Here is a 24,028-nt window from a genome sequence, read left to right on the forward strand (position 1 = left end):
CATTCTTTTATAATTATAGGTGTTAAATCTTGTGTGATCTTATGTCTATCTCCTTAACACTTAAACTTTTTCTTCATGACTACTTGTAGCATTCTTTTTTGACCTGAAAACTCTAGATTTTGACTATAAGATTCCTAAAAGTTTTCATTTGGGGTTTTTTTTAGGAGGTGATTAGCATATTCTTTCTATTTTAACTTTGCCCTCTTATACTAATGTGTCTGGGCAGTTTTCTTTAATGATTTCTTGAAATATGATATCTAGGCTCTTTTTTTGTCATGGCTTTCAGGTAGTACAATGATTTTTTAAATTATCTTTCTTTGATCTGTCTCCCAGATCAATTAGTTCTCATATGAGATATTTTGCATTTCATTCCATTTTTCAATCTTTTTTATTTTGTTTTAATATTTCTTATTATCTCATGAAGTCACTAACCTCTGTTAGGTCCATCCCAATTTTCAAGGAGTGTGTTACTTAGGTAAGGTTTTGTACATCTTATGCCAAGTTAATTCTCTTTCTGAATCTGTTCTCCAAATATCTCATTTCTTCTTGGATTTTCTTTCATTTCTTTTCTTTTCATTTTTTTCTTTAGCACTCTCATTTAATTTGTAATATAATTTTTAAACTCTTCTTCTTAAGCCCTGCTTCATTTCTCCTAGGAATTCTAATTGATTTTATGGCCAAGTTGTGTTTCATCTTTGAGGATTTGTTTGTAGGTGTCTTGGAATTATTCTTCTCTTCTGGGTTTGTGTCTTGGGCATGTTCTATTACATAATCATTCTTTATCTTTTTATCATTCTTCCAGCTTTACTTTCCAGATGGGGACTTTGCATTAGGAGTAGGATTTACCCACTTCTGGTGGCACAGTCACAGTCTTTTACGGTCCTGGCCCGTCTTATTGGGGTCCTGCCCATTTAGGGTATTGCATTTGTATTGTGTATATATATACATGATATGTGTGTGTACAAATAAATATATCCATACATTTTATGTGATATATAATATATATGATATATGTGTATATATGCACATATGTGTATATATTTGTATATACACATACATGAATATATACACACACTTTACATGTAGTAACATTCCCTAGGTATTGAGTGAACCGTTCTTCAGAGATCACAAGAGTGGCTCATGCCATACAGCTGCAAACTTTCAGGAGACTTTGTGAGGTCTTAACAAAGGCACAGTCTGATTATTGCCCTCATAGGCTTTTGAGACTGCTGACCTTGGTTTGAGCCTAGGCAATACAGCTACAAAATTTCCCCAGGTGGAATACCAGTAGACAGTCACTATCTTAATCTCTGTCCACTAGCTGGAAGGCCCGCAGTTTTGACAGCTCTACAATATTATCAGATTACTCTTGTTCTGAGCCAGGAAATTGAATCTGAGATCCTTTTCTAGGGTAAGAGCAATAGTGCTGCTGGCCTAGCCCAATTCCAAGGCTATGAGTCAACAGATCCTCCTTTGGTGTTACCACAATAGCCCTAAAGCCTAGTTTTGAGCCCAGGGTTTGAGTCCACAGCAATCCCAGCCCACCCCTGTTCCATAGGTCCTATCCTGGTTACTTGCTTGTAGAATGAATTTGTGATCTTGGACTGTAAAAATGACCCACTGTGATTTTTTTCCTTAGACTTCCCCATTACTACTTAGTCTGTTGCTCTTCATAGATGTTTTAAGGAGTAGTCATAGGAGGGACTTGGTTATATTGCTACCTCCTGCTCTGTAACATTTGCTGGTTTCAATGTTTGTCATTCTTTTCTGAGAATTCCCCATGCCTACAGCTGAATGGGATGTTCCAGTGCAGACTTCTCAGTGTAATTAAGGTAATGAGTTCAGAAGGTAAAATAGGGTTAAGAATAGATTTCTGCAAATTATTTTTTTAGTGCAATATATCAGTAGTTAAAATTTGTCTAGTGGTTAAGCCTTAACCTACTTTTTAATCTTATTCAAATGCTTCTTTGCCCCTAAAAAGAATCTCGCTCCAGAAAACCCTTAAAAGATTCCTTATCTACTCCCCTTATCTTCCTTTGACTGGACCTTTTTCAGATGTCTTCCAGTTCTCTTCATTGTCTGTTCAATCTCTAAGACCTTCCAAAACAATTGTAAATTATCTTTTATGGTAAACTGGTTCCACTGTACAAAGTCTAGCCTAACTGCACATTTTTCATTGCTTCTTTGACATTATCTCAACAAACTAAGATATCCAGAGACGTCCTTTGTCTTATGTTAGAGTCCCGCGTGTGAGACTGTGAGTCGAATTAACGGATGGTTGGGGAAGGGAGGGGAGAATTCAACCGTCAGGGTTATTTAAACTGACTTCTGCTTCTGCGTGTCATCTCCTCTCATCAGAGCCACTGATGTGGGGACACCCAAATCTCGAGATTTGAAATAATAATAATTATAACTATAATAAATTAACTTTCTGTTTCTCCCTGGACACCTCTGTGTTTTGTTTTATTTTTAATTTGAGTGCATCCCACACATAACCTATTTCAGCTCTTTTGCTAATCAGCCACATCCACTTGGCATCACACAAAGTTGCTCAAATCAATTGCCTTTCTTTTCGATAATCTTGAATTCCTTCTGTGGAAAGGACCACAGGATGATTTAATATTTGGATTGAGGTGAGTAAATTCCTTTCAGTTTCCATCATGCCACTGGCAACTAGCACTGAGGGTCATTCAAATTACCTTGGAACTTCAGCGGGCAACACTGGAAGGGAGTCCAAAGAGTATGCAGGATCATAGATTTAGAGTTGCAAGAGACCTTAGGTTACAACCTCTTAATTTTACAGATGAAGAAACTGAGATCCACAGAAGTTACAGTCATCAGGGTCACAGAGCTAGTAAGCTGGGGCAACTATAGCTACATCCAGATCACTGCCGTCTTTGTATTTGCTTTTTTTGAAAGACTAGCTAGCTTTTGTTCTGGAAAGAAAATAACTTCTTTTCTAGAAGGAAACATTCTTTTAGCAGGTACTTAATAAATTTTTGCTAGATTGAATTTGGTTGAACTGAACTTTTTTTTTTATTTCTACAAAGAAGGTTGCTTAGATTTGTTGATTCAAGATAATTTGACACTTAGCAAGTAACACTCTTAAGATATGTTATGCTAGGTCTTTTTCCTATGGGTGAAAAAGGGTATTCTGTCTGTGGAAGAGCTCTTTTTTTCTCATTATAAGCTTGAACTTAATAAGCCATTCCCCTGGAAAAGAAAGGAACAAGAGTTGTGCACAGCATGTTGAGAGCAACGAATTAGTTGGAACTAGTATGCTGAAAATAGGTTTCCAATGTCTATCGGCCCTCAATTCCGTGCTATTATATTTTTGTGCATAGGAGTCCTTTCCTTCTTGTCTTTGGCCTCTTTGGGATATATGCCTAGTAGTGGTATCACTGGGTCAAAGGGTATGCATAGTTTAATGACACTTTGGGGTATAGTTCCAAATTGTTTTCCAGTATTCAAAGGTCTCTTATTTCAACCATACTTGGTCTCCAAACAAAAATGTGTTTGCATACAAAAGGTCAAGGTGAGACTAATGTTATTTGTGTAAACTGGCAGAAAAAGAGGAGAGAAGATAAAATCTAGGAGTGTTAGCTACTGCTCTTCATCTCTTATGGAGAACTGAATAAGAGGAAATGGCACATATGGCACAACACAAAGATGTAACTTGGACCTACAGAAGAACTTCCTGCCATTGACAATTGTTAGACCTTGGACTGGAACGCACAAGGAGTCTATGGAAATCTTCTCTGGAAGATTACAAAAAGGGCAAGAGATAGGATTGGATTCTCATCTAAATGTAGCTAGTTTAATAGAGGGGAAGGAGCAAGAAGACTTTTCATGGGCCTTTCTAATACTGTTACTTTTAAATAAGTAAAATAAAACAGAAAGTGTGGGGGGAAATTTGCCTTTTGGAATGGTTGCACCAAATCACAGCTCTACTAAGAGTGAATTAGTGTGTCTGTCCTCCCATGGCCCCTCCAACAATCTCCATTTTCAACCTTTAATATTTTTGAACTGATAGGTATGTGGCAGAGTTATTTTAATTTACTTTTCCCTTGTTATCAGTGATTTGAAGCTTTAAAAAAAATGGAGGTTGATAGCTTGCATTTATTCATTTGAAACTTGCCTGTTTCTCTTCTTTGACCATTTCCCTGTTGGTAAATAGACCTTGTTCTCACATATTTTTATCAGTTCCTTACATAGTTAAGCTATCAGAGAGTTTGCTACAAAGATTTTTCCCAGTTTGATTCTTTCCCTTCTGATTCTAACTGCATTAGTTTTGGTTGTGCAAAAGCTTTTCAATTTTATATAATCAAAATTGTCCATTTTTTCTTCTATGGTTACTTTCAGTCTTTGATTAGTTAAAGATTTTCCCTGCAACCATAGTTGTGAAAAGTTTTTCTCCCTTCTCCCCCAGTTTTTTATGGTATGATATTTAATGCATAGGTCACATATACATTGAGAACTTACTGTGATGTATGATGTAAACTGTTGATCTAACATTTAATTTCTGACAGCTTCCTGGTTTTCCCAGTAGATTTTGTCAAATAGTTGCATGAAGTAGACTCTTTTGTAAGTGTTTGTTGAATTGATTTGATTTAAATCCCCACACCTAGATTAGGGGGTAGGTAGAGGCAGGGTTTACCTTAAAGGGTTTGGGGCCCTGGGAAATTTTTTTAGGGGGTGGGGATTGTTTATGTGAACAATTTAATTAGAAAATTAGTGAGCACATGTGAGGTATGCTCATTTATCAATGAAGACTTAGAATAATTATCTTGCAATGTTCACCTTTTCATAAGATGCACTGGGATTTAAAACACTAAACTATACAGACACAAAATTGTTGTCTAAATTTAGATTTCTATTGTAATTCAGTAGATCACTTGTTTTACAAGTCCAAGCAGTTTGCTATTTAAAGAGTAAATCCACCCCCACCTTCCATCCTCTCAGCTATTTAAAACAGGATTGGTCAGACATTCCGGGGAAAGTTTAGGCCTGTAACAACTCCCCTCACTCTTAGGCTACCTGTAGTCCCTCAACACGTCACAAATACCTGCATGCCACAATATCAACTTGCCACAAATAGCTTTATTTACAGAAAGTCTTCAATACCATTTGACAAATGATTCCTGAAAATTATACTACCTTAAATAGCTTAATATCATTCCCCAATAATACACATTTCAAGAAAAACTGAAAATATTGCCCTTTTTGCATGTATCAAAGAATAAAACACAGTGAATAACATGAGAACACTGTTTTGGTGCATTTAAAATGGAAAAAAAAGGCTTTTCCTAGAAGGCTCTGATAATGATATTCATTTTTAAGAAATAGATAACTTTAAAGATATTTTTTGTTGTATCTCATACTAAAGTTTATGTTGTTATTTGAAAATATTATTTGTTCTGTTATCAGTAGAAATAAACCAGAGGATAAAATGCTGACATTATATTTACATTTCATAGTGCCCTGTTTTTTGAAATCTTAGTTATAATGCTATATTTCTTGAAATTAAAATAATAATCACTTTGTATTAAATGCACAAAATTCAACAAAATGATAATTTAAGAAAATGAAATCAAGTGGAACTTAAGTTTTAATTGCTGATGCAAAATTATAACAATATTTTCATGTTGAAATTTTTATTACACTTTGTCTTTGCACTATTGTTTATGACAGTTTAAACATACACATAAACATGAAAAGTAAAAACTAAAATATTTTTGTTGTTGATCAGTCATTTCAGTCACGTATGATTCTTCATGACCCCATTTTGGTTTTCTTGGCAGAGGTAATGGAGTAGTTTTCCATTTCTTTCTCCAGCTCATTTTATAGATTAGAAAACTGAGGCAAATAGGGTTAAGTGACTTGTCCAGGGTCACACAGCCAGTAAGTATCTGAGGCAGATTTGAACTCAGGAAGATAAGTTTTTCTGACTTCAGGACCTACACAAACTTTTCACTCTCTAACAAAATATTACTTCTGTAACAAAAGCACCATCCTCCCCACTATGATCGACTACTTCAAATGCATGTTTTCATGGCATGTGTCAATCTGCTCCTTCTTTAAATAGGAGAATTTTTCAATTTAAGCTTATTACAGTTGTAATCATAATATTAATGATTGTGATATATTTTTAAATCAAATTTGAACAATATTAGTTTATTTAGTGAATTACTAAGAATTTAGGTAAAGCATTCAGAATTTTGAAGCAGCTTATGTGGGATATATTAGAATGTCTAAGAAGCAAATACAGTTAAGTGCTCATAACATGCTACCAACATACATATTTAAAGATTAATATTCCTCAACTGCAATGTAATATATACCATCTCATCTCCTTTCTTAGTATGTCCAGCACCTAACACAGTATCTGACACATAGAAAGACTCTTACTACACGCTTACGCACTGACTTTATGTAAATAAAGCTACAGTCCCTGCCCTCATGGACTTTACAAGTTATGACATGTAACAGGTGGGCTAGGGCAATCTCCAACAGCTGTGAGAGCTGATTACTAACTTTTCAGTGTGAGCTTTCCTCAGAAATTGGCAAACATATCAAGGCTTCTTCTATCGGCTTGTTTATTGTTCCCAGAGGAAACTACAGAGTAGGGACCCAAACCAGATTAAAATGTAATTAGGAAATGTTAAACAAAGTAAATAAAAATACAATACAACATCAATAATGTTAATTTATAGTTTTCTAAGTCAGTATGTGACCTAAAGGGATCCATTTCTATTTGAATTTGACATCATGAATCTAGAAAGTGACTGAGAAAATGTCAATACTGCAGATTAAACTCAGTTGTTAAACATTTACCAGCACACTCCTACAAGTACACAGATAACTATTATGCAGGGTAGGTTATGACAAGTGCAAGGTCGAGATACAAGAACTCAAAGAAAATTTAGGTGAGTAAGAACTTACAGCTTTGAAGATCGGGCAAGATGTGGCTCCTAAGTTACACCTTTGGGAGAATAGGAGGTTTCTGACAGGTTTGAGATGAAGAGGGAGTGAGTGCACTCCAGACCTGGAGGACCTACTAAACAAATTCACAGAGACAGGAGATGGCACTTAGAGTTTTGAGCCATAGCTCCCAGTCCAGTATGGCTGCAGCACGATAATTGTATAAAACTAGCTACGCAAACAAAATGTAGCAACACACAATTTCAAATAAAGTATGGAATTAAATAGCACCACCAAAGAAACTATGTAAAAAGCTGCAAAAATGATGAGGCAGTTGTGGCATAGTAAAGTTGTGGCTTACCCTCCACCCGGAGTAAGTCCTTGGGAACATCAGAGTTTGGCTCCAATTTCTCAAGGGCTCTGTTCACCTTCAAGCTCCGAAGCTAACAAAACATTCGTGCCAGAGCAGATTTATTAAAGGTGGTAAGAATGCAGAAAGGGGCAGTAAGAAATATTATCCTTCTAGCAAGCCCTCTCCTTCCTGAGGTTGTGAGGTCCACATAAATTCACAGACCAGTAAGTAATGTCTCCCCTCCTGCCAGCTCAGGTCTACGCTATCCCCTTTCACTACTGCTCTACAATCCTAACAATTCTTGGCTGAGCTCTCTAACTACAGTCTCTCTCACAACAGCATGCCCACTTCCAATAGACCCACTTCTGTGCTCTTAGGAGCTCCCCACTCCTTTGAAGCTTCTTCTCTACCTGGTAACAAGGTCACTTTCCCTAGGTTGACAAGGTGCCATGGATCCTTATGGACTCTGATGCCAGTCTTACTCCCTCAGGCTCCTGGGCATGCCCTCACTACATTGACAATTATTCCACTTCAAATAGCTGGAAGTGTTTTGAGAAATATTAGACTGGTTAGTGAAGATTTCTAGAAGCAATTTCCATTGAACTTGGAAACAGGATGATCTAGGTTCAAATCCAGCCTTAGATGTTTACTAGTTGTATGACCCTGGGCAGCTCACTCTCAACCTCATCTGTAAAATAGGGCTACCAGTAGCATCTACAGCACATGGTTTTTGTGAAGATCAAACGATATAATGTACTTAAGGTATTTTGCAAGCTTTAAGTATTCTCCACACATCAGTTATTAACATTAGCATTAATAAAGATGAATACTGGTCATTGTTCAGTCTCCAGCTCAGGTAAGTCCTTCAAATGCTTGTTCCACCAGCTCACACCCACTGTCCTTTGTTGGTTTATTTGAACTGTGATCATTTTCTGTACACATGTGTGGGTGTATATGCCAGAAATAAGTACAAACTCAGCAGCTTGGATTTTAGGCAATTTGGACTCTATCCGAAGGAGATTGAGTAGCAAAAGGTAGAAATGTTATTAATATAAATGCTCTTTTTTTTTCTTTCTGCCTTTCCAGGGAAACTATAATAAATAATCATCATATCCAAGCCAAACAAATCCAAAAGAACTACCAGGAATCCCAACTGTGCAAATGGGCCAACGGTCTTTTGCAGAACATGTCCATATGGGAGGGAGAAAACAACAGAAGTGGTTACAGGACTTTCCTATGAATGGGAGCTGCCAACATAGACTCTGGAGAAGTCAACCGAGAAGCCAAATACCAGCATTTGTTTCCCAAACATTGATTAAAACAAATATTTTTTCAGTTGCCATAGCTTTTTGATCTATTTTTACATGGAAAATGAATGTAGAAATAATGTGGCTTTCTCAAGCCTGCCTGCCTTTCAGAATTCTGCCTTCTCTGCTTGGTACTAAGGGAAAATTAGCATAAGACCCTTTCTTTGTCTGAGATATACGGGCAGATGAAGAACAGGTGAGACCCTGGAGTAACCCTGTCCCAAGGAGCCCCCTCCAAGAGTAGGCACTATTTTACAATGCTATTTAAAGAGTAAATGGAATGTTGGATCCCCTCCTAGTCATCTAAGGACAACTGTTCCTTTTACATTTATCCCCCGCACATAACCCAACATCCTAGTCAGCTTTATGATTTGTTGCATTATTTTTTTTTAACTTTGACCAACTTTGACATACTCATAAATCCTTAAAATAACCTTCAAATTTTGAAAATAGATTAAATGAGCCAGAAGTCCAATGTGCTAGAGGTAGCAAACATGACTCCCAAGTGTAGCCAAACCAGATTAAAATATAAATGAGAAATATTTCACAAAAATAAATATAAATACAATAAAACATAGATAGTGTTAATATGTGATTTTCTACGTCTATATGCAGCACACAGGGATCCTTATGTCAGACCCCATTTCTATCTGAGTTTGATACCACTGGCCTAAACAATGAAATGAATACAAAAGACTCAGCACAGGAGAGAGAGGGCTGGATTTGGAAACAACACTTTGATTTGAATCTCTACTGGGCTGTTTGACCCAGAGCAAATTACTTAATTTTTCTACCCTTCCAGCTCAACTGTTAGATGAGAAGGTTGGGCTGGGTAGCCTTTAAACATCTTTTCCAGTTCTAAGACTATGATTTGGGTCTCAGTTTTCTTATCTTGAAAAATGAGAGGGTTAGACTAGATGACCTCTAATGTCCCTTCTACCTCTTGAGTCTATGATTTTATACTTCTGAGACTACCTTACATCAAGGTCATTAGCAACCAGGCTACAACTTAGTTTAAAAAAAAAATCCTAGAGAATTATGTAAGGTACTGAGTAGCTGTTATTTACTCAAAGAAATACAGCTGGTAAGTAGCCCTGCTAGGATCTGAACTTATGTCTTACTGGCAGTAGATCCAGCACTGTCCATTATGCCCACATTGCTTCTTGTAGGGAAAGATCATCATGATGTCTTATATAATTCCTTTGTCGGGAGGGATTCAGTTGCCCACTTATTAATTCTAACCTAATCTGTGAGAGTTAATTAAAATATTTGTTGCATATTTGTTTATAGAACATGCTAGAAGTAACCTTAAGACTTCAAAAATCTCTAATTTTATCTTCTAATAATATAGGTCACAATCCATTTTGTAACTTAGTAGGTAGTTTATGAGTTGCTGTAACCAAAAATATTTATCACCTGTTGGCCAACCCTCCAAATTTTAATGGGCATCCTTGAATGTTGTTGTTGTTTGTCCTTCGTTCTAGAAGAGGATCAATGACATCACAAAGGTGATGTCTTGACTTGCCCATGAATTGGATTTAAATGAGGCAGAGCTGAGCAAAGTGTCAGCCTCATTCTGTCCTCCAGAGTCATCAAAGTCAAGGGGCAAGACAAAAGTCAAGATGACTGGTGACCACCCAGGATGCAGCAGACAAGATATCTACTGCTGGCCTCATATTGAAAGTTTGATAGAACTTGCCAGAGTTTGTACTTCCCCAGCATACTCTTTGGGATCCCAGAGTTACCACCGTGGTACAATAAGGCATTGAAGGACTTATAAGAAATTAACAATTGGGAAACATAAAGGAAAGAGAAAGATTGATAGAGAAGTATGAAGAAACCATAGAAAATTAGAGCTGTGAAGGGTCTCAGATCACTATCCAAATCTTTCATTTTACAGAAGAATAAACAAAGGCCAGTTGGCTAATTATTAATAAAATTATTAATAAAAACAAGATTAAAATTCAAGTCCCTGGACCCCCAGATCAGTGTCCTTTCCAAAATATCATGCTGTCTCTCAGAAGCATAATTTGGGGAGGGTAAGCAAGGGCTGTCCCCATGGCACTGAAATTTAACAAAAGTCATTCAACTGATTTAACTTAGCTATAGTAGAGGAAAGATATTCATCCAGGAAAATGGATTGATTCAATTGGGTACAGCTTCCTAGTCTTGTTCATGTTGATGGTCTACAATGTAAAGCTTCAAGGAAGGGCTTCTTCTAAGGTCCAAGCTTTTATGTATCCAGGTGACCAGGAAACTATATCTATGACCCAAGCCTTAGTCCCTTCAACTAATCAAATCTCAATCAGTTAGTCAACAAGCATTTATTAACTGCTCACTATATTGCAGGTTCTATGCTAAGTGCTAAGAATATAAAGAAAAGCAAAAAACAGTTCCACACTCAAGGATTGTATATGCTAATGTAACATTTAAATAACTAAGTATATATAAGATATATACAGAGTTGATGAAAGCAATCTGAAAGAAGAAGGCATTAGCTACCAAGGGGGACCAGAAGGGGCCTCCTTCAGAAGGTAGACTTTGAGCTGAGTCTTGAAGGAAGCCAGGGAAACAGAGACAGAGGTGTGGAGACAGAGAATTCCAGGCCGGGGGGATAGCCAGTACAAAGGTATGGAGATAGGAGGGGCAGTGTCATGTTCCAAGAACAGCATAGGCCAGTGAAACTGGACCAGAGTATATGGAGAGGAGCAAGGTGTAAGAAGGCTGAGAAGGCAGGAGGACATCAGTTATGAAAAGCTTTAAAGAGAACTTTTATTTGATTCTGGAGGTAATAGGGAGTCGCTGGAGCTCACTGAGGAGGGGTTGAGTGACATGGTCAGATCTATGCTTTAGAAAAATCACTTTGGCAGCTTAATGGAGGACAGTGGAGTGGAAAGAGACTCAAGGCAAGCAGACCACTTAGGCATCTACTGCAGTATTGCAGGTGAGAGGTGATAGCATCTAACCTAGAGTGGAAAGAAGGGGACATATGTGACAGGAGATGTGAGGGTAGAAATGATAAGATTTGCCTATGGATTGAATCTGTGGGTAAGAGTAAGGAATCAAGGATGACAATGAGGTTGGGAGTCTTGGGTGACTGGAAAGATAATAGTGCCCTCAACAATAATAGGGGAATTCAGAAAAGGAATGAATTTGGGATACATAATGAGCTCTGTTTTGGGACAGATTTGTGACTATATGAGTGGAAGTTTGTGATGCCTATAGGACATCCAGTTTGAGATCTTCTGGAGGCAGGTGGAGATACATGACCAGAGCTCAGTGTAAAGACAAGGGCTGGATATATAGATAAGGGAATCATTTGTACAGAGGTAATAATTGAATCCATATGAGCTGATGAGATCACCAAATTAGTATAAAGTGAAAAGAAAGGGGGACCTTGTGTTTATAAAATTGGTGGGCATGACATAGATGAAGATCCAGCAAAGGAGATTAAGAAGGGGCAGTTTGACAGATAAAAGACGAACTAGGAGACAACGGTGTCATCAAAACTTAGAAAGGAGAGAGTATTTGAAAGAAGAAAGCAAGCACCACAAAGACATTAAAGTTAAGACTGAGAAAAGGCCAAGAGTATTGGCAATGGAGATCATTGGTAACTTTGCAGAGAGCAATTTCACTTAAATGATGTGGTTGGAAGCCAGATTTCAAGGAGTTCCAAAGAGAGTGAAAGAAGAAGTGGAAACATAGATTGTGGATAGCTTTCTCAAAGAGTTTAGCCACATAAGGATGGAAAGATTTAGGACAATAGCTATGGTAGGATCAACTGAGATCTCTTTAAGATGCAGGGGATGTGGGCATGTTTGTAGGTAGCATGGGCAGTCAGTAGATAGGGAGAGATTAAAGATTAAAGAGAGAGTGGGGAGGATAGTGGGACAATTTGCTGGAAAATAAAAGATTTGCCTTGGGGAAAAAAAAAGGCTACCTCTTCACTTGAGACCAGAGTGAAAGGGAGAAATAGAGGAGGAAGATGTCTGAGTGATATCAGATGAGGTGGAGGAAAGAAAGGGTTACCCTCCACAAATAGTGTCAATTGGGATAGGGGGGAGTGAGAACCATGAGTCAAGGATCTTAACTGAGAAGGTTAAGGGGCAGGATGCCATAGGAGACATGAAGTGAGATGAGAAGGTTGGCAATAGCTGCTTTGGAGAGTGCATAGAAAATGAATTAATCAGGAATAGAATGTTTACCTTGCTTCTGTGAGGGCCCAATTAAGATCATAAAACATAAATTTGTAGTAGATCCAGTCGGCACAGTTATTATCACTAGCACAAAAAAAAATAGCTAGTGTTTGTATAGTCCTTTAAAGTTTACAAAGTTTTGCACATTTTCTCATTTGATCTTCATAACAACTCAGTGAGGTAGGTGCTACTATTATCTCCACTTTACAGATGAGGAAACAGAGGCTGAGAGAGGTTAAGTGACTTCCTCAGAATCACACAGGTGGTAATTATCTGAGGCAGGATTTGAATTCAGGTCTTTCTGAGTTCATGATTTCTTTCAGCTCCTTTCTATAGTATATGGATGGAAACAAAGGAGGCAGCTGGTGGGAGTAATCTAGGGTTGGGGCTTGACATGACATCAGTGGTGGAAAGACAAGGAGGCAAGGGAATTAATGATGATAGGTAGTTTAGAGTGTAGCTGGTTCACCAAGAAGTTAAGATAGAAAAGAAAGAAAAATGGCATATAAAAGAATTGAAGAGCAGAGGAATTAGAGGTCATGGTAAAGATGAATTGCAGGGTTAGCGGTCAAAAAGCAGAGGGAAAAATGGAATGACAAAATTTGGTCAGATAGAGGAATTTCAGAGTTCACAGACAGATATGAAACACTGTAGGTGATGGCAAGATCAAGGGTATAATAATCTTGAGGTGTACCTGAGGTAGAATGGAAGAGTGGATAGAGTAAGAAACTGGGAAATTAGAGTATTTGAGAGGGGGTTTCACCCCTAAGATGAGGGAAGGAGAGGGGAAGGAAAGAAAGACTGTGACTTGGGCACTGAGAAAGAAAGGAGAATGTTCTAGGAGTAGGGGTCTATAAATTATAGCTGCAAGAATCTAGATAAAGTGATAAATTTGGAGAACGTGAACCTCAAAGGAGGACAGGTTACTTTTGCAGATGGTTGAGGATAGGTCTGGAAAAGTGACAATGTGGAGGACTCCTCCACTGCCACAGTGAAAGGGGTTTGAGGGTATAAATGAACATAGCCAGTATTGGAAAAGTATGAGGGAAATAGTATCATTGGGAGGCAGCCAGGTTTCCATGAAGGCCAGAAAAATGAAGGAGTGATAGGGAGGCTCCAGATGAAAGGAGGTTATGTTAGTTCTGGAGCAGGTGTTTCAGAAGGCACAGTGGAAGGGGCAAACAGATCTGGAGCTGGACATCGAGAAGGAGAGGAGACAGGGAACAAGTTGAGCATTTGGAATCAGATTATACAGTGTCAGCCAGAGGTTCAGAGTCACTGGGATGCCGTACATATAAGGGGAGAATGTTGACCGTTAAGTAGATAGGATCAGTAATTAGAGAGAAGTCCAAGGAGTGCAGTACTAGATTAGACTGTTCAAGGTCAGTCCTTGAGGTTCAGTCCCCTGACAGATGAAAATGTTATTTCTTAGGTCCAAAGAGTCCCATAGGAAGCCCTAAGCAGAGGCACAAGAGCCCTGTCAGAAGGCTGAGATGTCTTGCTTGTCCCTGGAAGCAGGAGATAGAAGAGGTCTTTTCTCAAAGGCCATCAGGAGAAGGCTCTGGGGAGGGGGCCCTCTGAGGTGGAAGGCAGGAAGTAACCCCCCAAGTCACACACACAAGGCCCAGGAAAGCAGAAGGGGTGCCAGAAGTCTGCTCCCTTCCTTCCCACTCCCACACATAAGTGGAGCCTGGCACTAGAGGCAGCTTTGACTCAACACACAAAGGAAAGAAGTCGGCAAGCACAAAGGCAGTTTCATTACGCTTAAGGAAAAACCAGCCCAACTCCTTGTGGGGAGGGAGGTACACTTAGAATATTCCTCTAAACTAAACATTTACAAGCTGCGAACCCCAAGAAAACTCTCAAGGCCTGGCTATGCATTTCCCCACACACACACCAGTCCTGTGGCGGCCTCCTGTGCAGGCTGGTGTCCCAGGACTACTACCTACTAGGGGAGTGGAAGCCCCTGTCTGTCTTCTCTCCCAACAGTATGACACTGCAACAGAGCTGAGTCAAAGGACCTGGGTTCAAACCCCAGATCTGCTATATGACCTTGGTCAAGTCAATTAACCTTTATAGGCCTTAGTTTCCTCCTTTGTAAAATAAGGCTGTTGGAATAGGTTCTTCTAGTCCTAGAGCTATGATCATGTGATACAACTGAATTTGGCTTTAAAAGTTCATTTGATATGTTTAATATAATTGCACATGTGTATCCTATATCAGATTGCTTGCTGTCTTGAGGAAGGGGGATGGGAGGAAGAGGAGAAAAATTTGGAACTCAAAATCTCATTTAAAAAAATGAATGCTGGGGGCAGCTAGGTGGCGCAGTGGATAGAGCGCTGGCCTTGGAATCAGCAGGACCTGCGTTCAAATACAGCCTCAGACATACAACACTTACTAGCTGTGTGACCCTGGGCAAGTCATTTAACCCTAATTGCCTTACCAAAATGAAATAAAATAAAAAAACTTTAAAAAGAAGGAACAAATAGAAATTCTGTAGAACACAAATCCAAGAAAGGAGCTAGCAAACAAAATAAGATACACAAATGTGCAAACTATGGATAAAACACAAGTAACTTAGAAATCATAATGTAAGGAAGCAAAAGTAATCTCAGAGTTACCATTAAGAATCAATGGAATGAGACCCCATTCAAAAGGAATGTTATATTTCATTCAAAAGGAGCAAGACAGGTAAAAGGGAGGTTGGTGTGCAGCAGCACTGCAGATATAGTGCTCATTGAGAAAATCCAGGAGGTGAAGGAGAAAGTGTGCTCAAGAGGATTTAGGTGAAGATCATTAGAAGCAGGAACAGATCATATTATAAGAGTATACTGAAGGCCACCTGTACAGAAAGTGGAAATATATAGGGAATTTAAGAAATGGATCACAAGCCTCAAAGGGAAATGTTATGTAATGGAGCAGCGAATAGTGTACTGAACTTAGAGTCAGGAAGACTGAGTTCAAATCCTGCCTCAGACACTTACTAGCTGTGTAACTCACTGCCTAATAGACAAGCCACTTAAGCTCTCTCAGCCTCAGTTTTCTCATTTATGATAACACTAACTTCACAGCGTTATTGTAAAGACCAGAAGAGATCACCACTTTTCAAACCTTAAGGAGCTATGTAAAAGCAAGCTAGTATTAGTATTAGTAAGGTGGGACTTTCATCTGGATATCAACTGGAGCTCTCCCTTACCAAGTGAAGAGCCGCTAATAATTTATTCACTTGTTTTAATGTTAATTTCATCCTCTAAAGGTGAGACTTCTCTTTTGCATCTGGTTCTCACTAACGACAAGGAATTGGTCACCTGGATGAAAACGCAAAATGAAAATGACAAAGCTTGTGGGGAAGTAACTATTCTATCTTTGAATTTTTGATAGAGGAGAGGAAAGCTGGGCACTGTCTGTCTGCACCCTCGATATTATGAGAGCAGATTTTAAAAGTCCCTATGAAAAGATGATTTAAAATTCTACAAAGAAAACCAGCCCAAGAGGGATAGAAAGCTTTCAAGAATGAAATTCTGAAGACGAAAAGAGAAGAAAAAAAGAAAAGGAAGTAATTTAAATAGACTGGTGTAAATGTATAAGGAACTCATCAAGTAGCTTTTAAAAATAAACAGAGGAGAGAAGGGAGGTCAAGTAACAAAGAACAAATACAGAAATGTGGCACCATCTTGTAAGGATAGTACCAGGTTAATAAAGCTGAGCCTAGTAAGGAAATTGTTCAGTTGTTTCAGTTATGTCTAACTCTTCGTGATCCCATTTGAGGTTTTCTTGGCAAAGATAATTGTATTTCCTTCTCCAGCTCATTTTATGGATAAGAAAACTGAGGCAAACAGGTTAAGTGACTTACCCAGGGTCACACAGCAAGTAGGTATCTGAGGTCACTTTTGAATTCAGGAAGATGCCTAACTCCAGGCCTGTCACTCTATCCACTTGCTACTTGCTACCTACTTGCCCTGTAGCAAGAAAAGTTAAGAAGAAAAAGGTATTTGGGGTGCAGTTTTCCTTTTTAGCTAAATACAGGAAAAGGGAATGAACAAAGAAGGAAGAAGAACCATAGATTCTCATAATTTCCCAGTTGTAAGGGTCCTTTTCCATCTAATCCAGCCCAGATGCAAAAAAAGAATCCTTTCTACAATATGTCTAACAAGTGATCAGTCATCCAACCTTTTCTTGAAGATGTCTACTGAGGGAGAGAATACTACCACCCAACGGCTCCCATTCCATCCTGGGGTCACTCTAATTGTTAATAAATTTTCCTTAATTCAAGCCAGATTTGGGGAGAAAGTATGACCAGTACAACATCTTTCATGGCTTAGTGGCATACTCCCAACTCTGATGTGAGTGACAATTAACCTCCTGCCTCTCAGAATTACTCCTAATTTCCTGCAGGGTTTTTAAAGACAAGTAGTATACGAATCAAGAATGGAAGTATAATCCAGGGCTCAAAATCATTTGCATATGGCTGTCTTTATTGGTGGAGACTAATTACTCAATGCTCCATGCATTTGTGAGAGATGGAGTTAAAGAGAATTTGGGAGAAGAGAGATTCTGGTCCTCTGGCTTCTAGCTTCAAAAAGGAAGACATGGGGATCTAGTTTTTCTTCAGGTCCCTAAATGGAGAGAAAGACTCTGGAAAGAAGCTGACATATAAAGGAATGGACACCTCAACCATGTCCATATTCTTTGCTTGCTACAGTAGAGACTTGGGACAATTTCTCCTAAGGGTGTAAGATACGGGATTCTCTTGAAGAGCTCATTTACTCTATGTATTACCTGTTATACCTCATCTGTACAACTTCTCTGATTTCTCTTTGCTATCATCCTGGTTAAATGGGTTTATCTGCTGTTCACTATGTGTGTGTTTTTTTTTATGAAACTGGCATTTGGTAGGCAAGGATTCAAACCTTGGATATATAGCTTGGAATACTTCTTCCCCAATATGAGAGCAATCAGGAGCTCAACTTGAACCAAGAAATAATTTCCTCTATGCTAATCTTATTTAGGGGGGCAGAAAGATACAATTCTAGCCTAGTGCCTGCCATCTAAGGAGAACTTGGCCCCCATCTCCTGCTCTTTGAAAGGCAGGAATCAAAGTCTTCCTTGAAGAAGAGTGTCTCTAGAGATATCTGTTCATGCTTCCTTGTGAGTCACATCTGGACACATCCATGGAAAAATAACTATTAATAAGTTGATGTTATTCTTTTTGTGGGGATTAGGAATCAGTAATATCAGACTGGAGAGAGAGAGAGAGAAGGTTTCACTGTCCCATTACAATTCTACACCAGAGTTTTTCCTGTGTCTAATTATCAAATCCTTCAAAAACCTGGGATCAACCTCATCTAGTTTTTTCCCTCTCTAGAAAATATTCCTGTGGCAGCTTCAAAATCCCTGAATCAAGTTCTCTAGCAGTGATGTTGATGCTTTTCTCTCACTCTTTGGATCTGGATTCCCTTGGGCTACTGGGTGATAATGTTTCTGTTTCTAAGTGGCTGATTGAGATGGTTGGCTAAATAGTATAATTAGTATTTGTTGTGCACCATTTGGGCACTTGGGGCTTTATGCACCAAAATTAGATGTAATCCCTAATCTCTGGGCTCATAATTTAAATTTGATGGATCAGTGAGATACCTAAATACAGGATAAGGAAGGTAACAGCTTCAGGTTCTGAGGATACAGTGCCCAGTAGGAAAACATGTACCTAATAGGTACTATGTAATGTTGATTGGAACTGATGCTGTGGATTTATATTCTATCTCTGGAGCTGAGACCTTCTGAATTTTTTCCCCAAGAAGTTCAGCTATATGGCACCTGCTTCTCAGGCATATGTGGCAGACATACTTAAATTCTAGATTCCTAGCAACTCCTTGTTAAACACAGATTTGACCATATCACTCTCTACCTTAAAATGTTAATGACTTCTAGGATAAAATATAAAGTCCTCAGCCTGACATTTGAATATATGCTCCCACTTACCTTTCCAGTATCATTATTCTCTTTTATATACACTTGCTGATCCAGTCAATAGTCAGCAAGCTGTTCTCCACACATGATGTTACATCTCCCATTCCCAAGCTTCTGCACAGATGTCAGTAACATCCTCATGCACCACCACTTCTTAGGATCCGTGATTCCCCTCAAATCATAAGTCTGGCAATGACTCCAACAAGAGTCCTTACATTGATTCTCCTAGTTTTCTCCCTCCCTCTATAAATTATTTTGCATTACTTTGCACATGGTTTGTATTTGCTTTATCTGTGTACTGGACTCCTGCTTGAAGTAGAATGTAAGCTCCTTGAGGGTGAGGTCAGCTTGATTTTTGACAAGGGCACAGTACTTTAAATATAGTAGGCATTTCATAAATATTTGTTGAATTGTATTCATTCTTTGTCTTCCACACATGTTTACATAGGGTGACCTTTAGATCATTCAAAGGCTCGAACATCAAAAGTCAAGGTATCTTGGCCCATTGCAACACTGAGAACCTCATCCTCTGCCATTCAAAATGGCTTTAGGGATGTGTTTATGATGGGATAGATGTCCTTAACCAGTAGAGGGAGCATTAGCCTTACAATCAGTGCTGTTTGGGAACTAAAAATGGCTTTGAATGGAGTCTGAGGATTTAGGGGTGAGATCATATAGTACAATAAATTAGGCACTTGGCAAAAAATACTTTTAAAAAGAAAATTTTATGTTGTGTGATAAGGGCTATCCCCCCACGTAGCATGAGGGTGTAATTGTGTGACTTAAAGGGAGGCAGAATAGGAATATCTAGTCTCTTCTTCCCTTCCCTGACTTTTTTCCCCAAAAGACACTTTATTTCCTGCCAATAGGGGAAACAAAAGGTTTGGTCCAGAAGCTTGGTTACTCTACTCTCCTTAGAGAGAAGAGGTACCAGAATAGAATCATATCTATCTTTTCCTCTAAATATTATTAGTCTAAGGAATATGGTTTTTAGGTTCAAACTAACTTCTAATTACCAATCCATTAATTGGTGGGAGCAAGACCCCCAAACTTCATATCCAAGGCGTGACTCCCCACCAAATGCCAGTTCCATAATGAACAAAAACAGGAAATAGTAAAGAAACTCATGTATCCAAATCGTATCAAAAGAAAAATCAGAGAAAATATACATAAGATATTATGTATCAGACAACACAGAGTGAAGAAGCTCTCCCATTGGGAGGGAGGTAACAGCTCAAGAGAGTGTCCTGGATCTCACCAAGAGAAAGTTCTGCAAAATCTGCAAAGCAGCAAGCTGGGGATAGGGAATTGATGGAGACTGCCAGCTCCTCTCACTTCAGCTTCTTCCCAATCTTTTCCTTCAGCTACCTGAAGTAGGGTTGGTGTCTTCCATCTTCTTTCTCGAAGCTGGAAGTGTGAAGAGATTGGAAGAAAGCCTGAAGAAGACTAAAGGGACTAAAGCTCCCTCCAGTAAACTTTGCCCTGCCCTTCATGCAGACACAGGACATTGATCTCCACCAATAAAGAAAGAATCCCATACCAATGAGCTTTAGAACAGGAATTACAGATGTTTCTTTTTTTTCTTCCTCATAGCTGCATGCACTTGTGTGCCTACATTTAACATGGGACATTGTGCTAAGGAAGAATCTCACATTCTCAATTCTGAAAGCATTAGAGAGTTCCCAGAGCTACTTATATTAAAATTCCCCATATGTGTAATGATATTCATTATTTAGTCTTTAGTAATAACTGGCATTTATATAGCACTTTGCATAGATTATCTCATTTGATCTTTAAGCACCCTCTGTGGAAGGTACTAAAGTTATTATCTCCATTATCTCTAAGTTTCCTTAGAGATGGTAAATCACTTCCCCAAGATCACATAGCTATTAAGTGTTAGATATATGATTTAGACTCAGGTCCCTCCTAGATCCAGATGGAGTAATCTTTCCATTGTACCACAGTGCCTCAGACAGTCCCTTTACATTTCCTTCAGATAAGGAAACTGAGGTTCAGAGCTGGTAAGTGACTTGCTCAAGGTTACACAATTATTAAGTTTTAGAGGTAGGACTTAATTAAATCCAAGTTTCATTACACAGCCTCTTGGGGGTGGGGGTACACAAACTTCTCCAGTATTTCCTTGCAAACTTTCCCATTCCCAAGCTTACACAGATCTCTATACCTCCAGTGTCTTCAAATTGACAAGTTAGATGCATGTGCTGTCATTCAGGAGTCCATCTGATGTCATTAAAGTCATTCTTTCTTTGCTCAAATTCTCTCTATATAAAATGAGCCTAAAGATGCCTACTTACAGTTAATGAAAAATAATAAAACAAGAATAAAATCTTCTTGCAGATGAAGTACTCACAAAATTAGCCTTCCTGTATTTAATATGTCATTTCTCACATGAAATTTCTGCACAACCTCTCAGCCACATGGGCTTTCCCACCCCAGCTCATAACAAATTGTAACCATGTACATCTCTTTCTCTTTCTTTCTTCCTTCCTTCCTTCCTTCCTTCCTTTCTTTCTTCCTTTCTTTCTTCCTTTCTTTTGTTTGTTTTTAGGCAATTGGGGTTAAGTGACTTGCCCAGAGTCATACAGCTAGTAAGTGTTAAGTGTTTGGTCTGAGGTTGAATTTGAACTCAAGTCCTCTTGACTTCAGGGCTGGTGCTCTATCCGCTGCACCACCTAGCTGCCCCTGTGTCTCTCTTTCTGAATCACATTCACATTTCACCTTAAATAAAAGCTGTGTGTTCTTATGTATCTCATCTTCCATGCTAGACTGTAAGTTACATGCAGGAGAGTACTGTCTTATTCTTTCTGTCTTCCATAGTGCCTTGCTGGTATTCAGTAAATATTTGTTATCTAATGAATTGTTATAGCTAACATATGTGAAACCATCTCAGTCACTGAGATGATACTTGGCTTCACTCAGATGTTTCTCAATTTTTAAATGATTCAACTCACTTGACAAAACTACATATTATCTGGGTTTTTTTTCCAGAATAAGTTCTCCTAAATACAATACCTAGTTTCAGTATTTTAGTTATTAATATTGTTATTGAAAACATAACAACCAGCTCCAAACCCTTAACTAGTTAAGGTAGCATAAACACACACTGAGATACTTTCCATGGGTCTTTATCTCCATGGGAGATAAAGAATGACCCCCCTCTGGTCTTATACCCAATGAACACAGGAAAAACATATGGAATGTTTTCTGTTTGGTCCACTTTAAAGAGTACATTACTGAACCTAGAGAGCTATAATGGGAAAGATGACATTATAGAGGTAGCTGTATCCCTGAACTAGCACAGGCTGTAGAAACGGCAATTCTATCACCTATTACCCAATTTCAGGTTGAACTGAGGGAGGAATCTTGAAACTCCCAACCAGGGACAAGCCCACAGAGCTAAACTTCAGATAAGAACTTGCAGAGCTCAGATCAGGAGGACAGTGAGCAGACTTCATCTCAGATCACACCACTTTGGGAGCACTAAAAGCTAACAGGATCCCAGCCTGAGACATGAAAGCAGCAGAATGATATGAGAGGACAGAAGCTCAGGGCAGACATTCATGCCAGAAGTGGGCAAAGCCCAATACTAACTTAAAGTCCAAAGTTAGAAAGTAGCCTGGAAGAATGAGCAAAGAGAGGGGCGGAGCCAAGATGGCAGAGTGAAAGCAGTGACTTGCTTGAGCTCTCCCCCAAACCCCTCCAAATACTCATAAAAAATGGCTCTAAACAAATTCTGAAGCAGCAGAACCCACAAAAAGACAGAGTGAAACAAATTTCCAGCCCAAGACAACCTGGATGATTGATCAGAAAGGTGTATTGCACCAGGCTGGGAGCGCAGTGCAGCACGGCATGAGCGTGCAGGCTGCAACAAACCTGGAGCAGGCCTCAGAGGACTGAATCGTGGGCAGCTGTGGAGGTTTCCAGACTCCTTAACCCACGAATGCCAAAGACAACTTACAAGGTCAGTGGGAAAAGTCTGTTTCTGCTGGTGCTGAGAGAGGAAGGCAGGGTTTCAGCTCCATTCCCCAAGAGCATGGCCCTGGGGGGGGGGGCAGCTGCTTCCCAAGCTTCTGGCCCACAGACTGAGGGGGAATCCAGTGGCTGATCAGAGAGGGATTGCAGGGATCTCTTTGCCAGTGCTGAGGCAGGAATCTCTTGCTTTCCCATGTGTGGACCTGGGTCACAGTTCTGGGCGGCGGTGCTGGGGTGAGGAGGAACGCTGGCGTGGAGCTTGTAGTGGCTGTGGAGAGGAACCCCTCCTCACAGTTACAGGACAGAAAGGAATACTTGTGGTCACAGGCCAAGAAAGGAGTAAACACCTCGCCCCTTATCATACTACCTTGGAAGAACTGAAAATTTACAGGTCCCTACAAATACTCTGAAAACGGCTAAACAAACCCCTGAAGCTTGGGACAGTATACTCTCCACATTGGAAGCAGACTCTTACCTTAACAAAGAGTTTAAAACTCAAGTAATTGGCTGGGATCATGAGCAAGCAGTGCAAAAAGAGTCAGACTATATTATCTTACTTTGGTGAAAAAGAAGATCAAAATATACAACCAGAAGAAGACAAAAAGTCAAAGCTCCTACATCCAAAGCCTCCAAGAAAAATATGAAGCAGTCCCAGGCCTTGGAAGAGCTCAAAAGGGATTTTGAGAAGCAAGTAAGGGAAGTAGAGGAAAAACTGGGAAGAGAAATGAGAGTGATGCAAGAAAATCATGAAAAACAAGTCAACAGCTTGCTAAAGGAGACCCAAAAAAATACTGAAGAAAATAACACCTTAAAAAAGCCTAACCCAAATGGCAAAAGAGGTCCAAAAAGCCAATGAGGAGAAAAATGCCCTAAAAAGAAAAATTGGCCAAATGGAAAAGGAAGTCCAAAAGATTACTGAAGAAAATACTTCCTTAAAAATTAGATAGAGCAATTGGAAGCTAGTGACTTTATGAGAAATCAAGACACTGTAAAACAAATCCAAAAGAATGAAAAATTAGAAAACAATGTGAAATATCTCATTGGAAAAACAACTGACCTGGAAAATAGATCCAGGAGAGAGAATTTAAAAATTATTGGACTATCTGAAAGCCATGATCAAAAAAGAGCCTAGACATCATCTTTCAAGAAATTATCAAGGAAAACTGCCCTGATATAGTAGAACCAGAGGGCAAAATAGAAATTGAAAGAATCCACAGATCTCCTCCTGAAAGAGATCCCCAAAGGAAAACTCCTAGGAATATTGTAGCCAAATTCCAGAGTTCCCAGGTCAAGGA

The sequence above is a fragment of the Phascolarctos cinereus genome, unplaced genomic scaffold (genome assembly GCF_003287225.1).
Source record: "Phascolarctos cinereus isolate Bilbo 61053 unplaced genomic scaffold, phaCin_HiC Scaffold_726;HRSCAF=1367, whole genome shotgun sequence".
NCBI lineage: Eukaryota > Metazoa > Chordata > Mammalia > Diprotodontia > Phascolarctidae > Phascolarctos > Phascolarctos cinereus.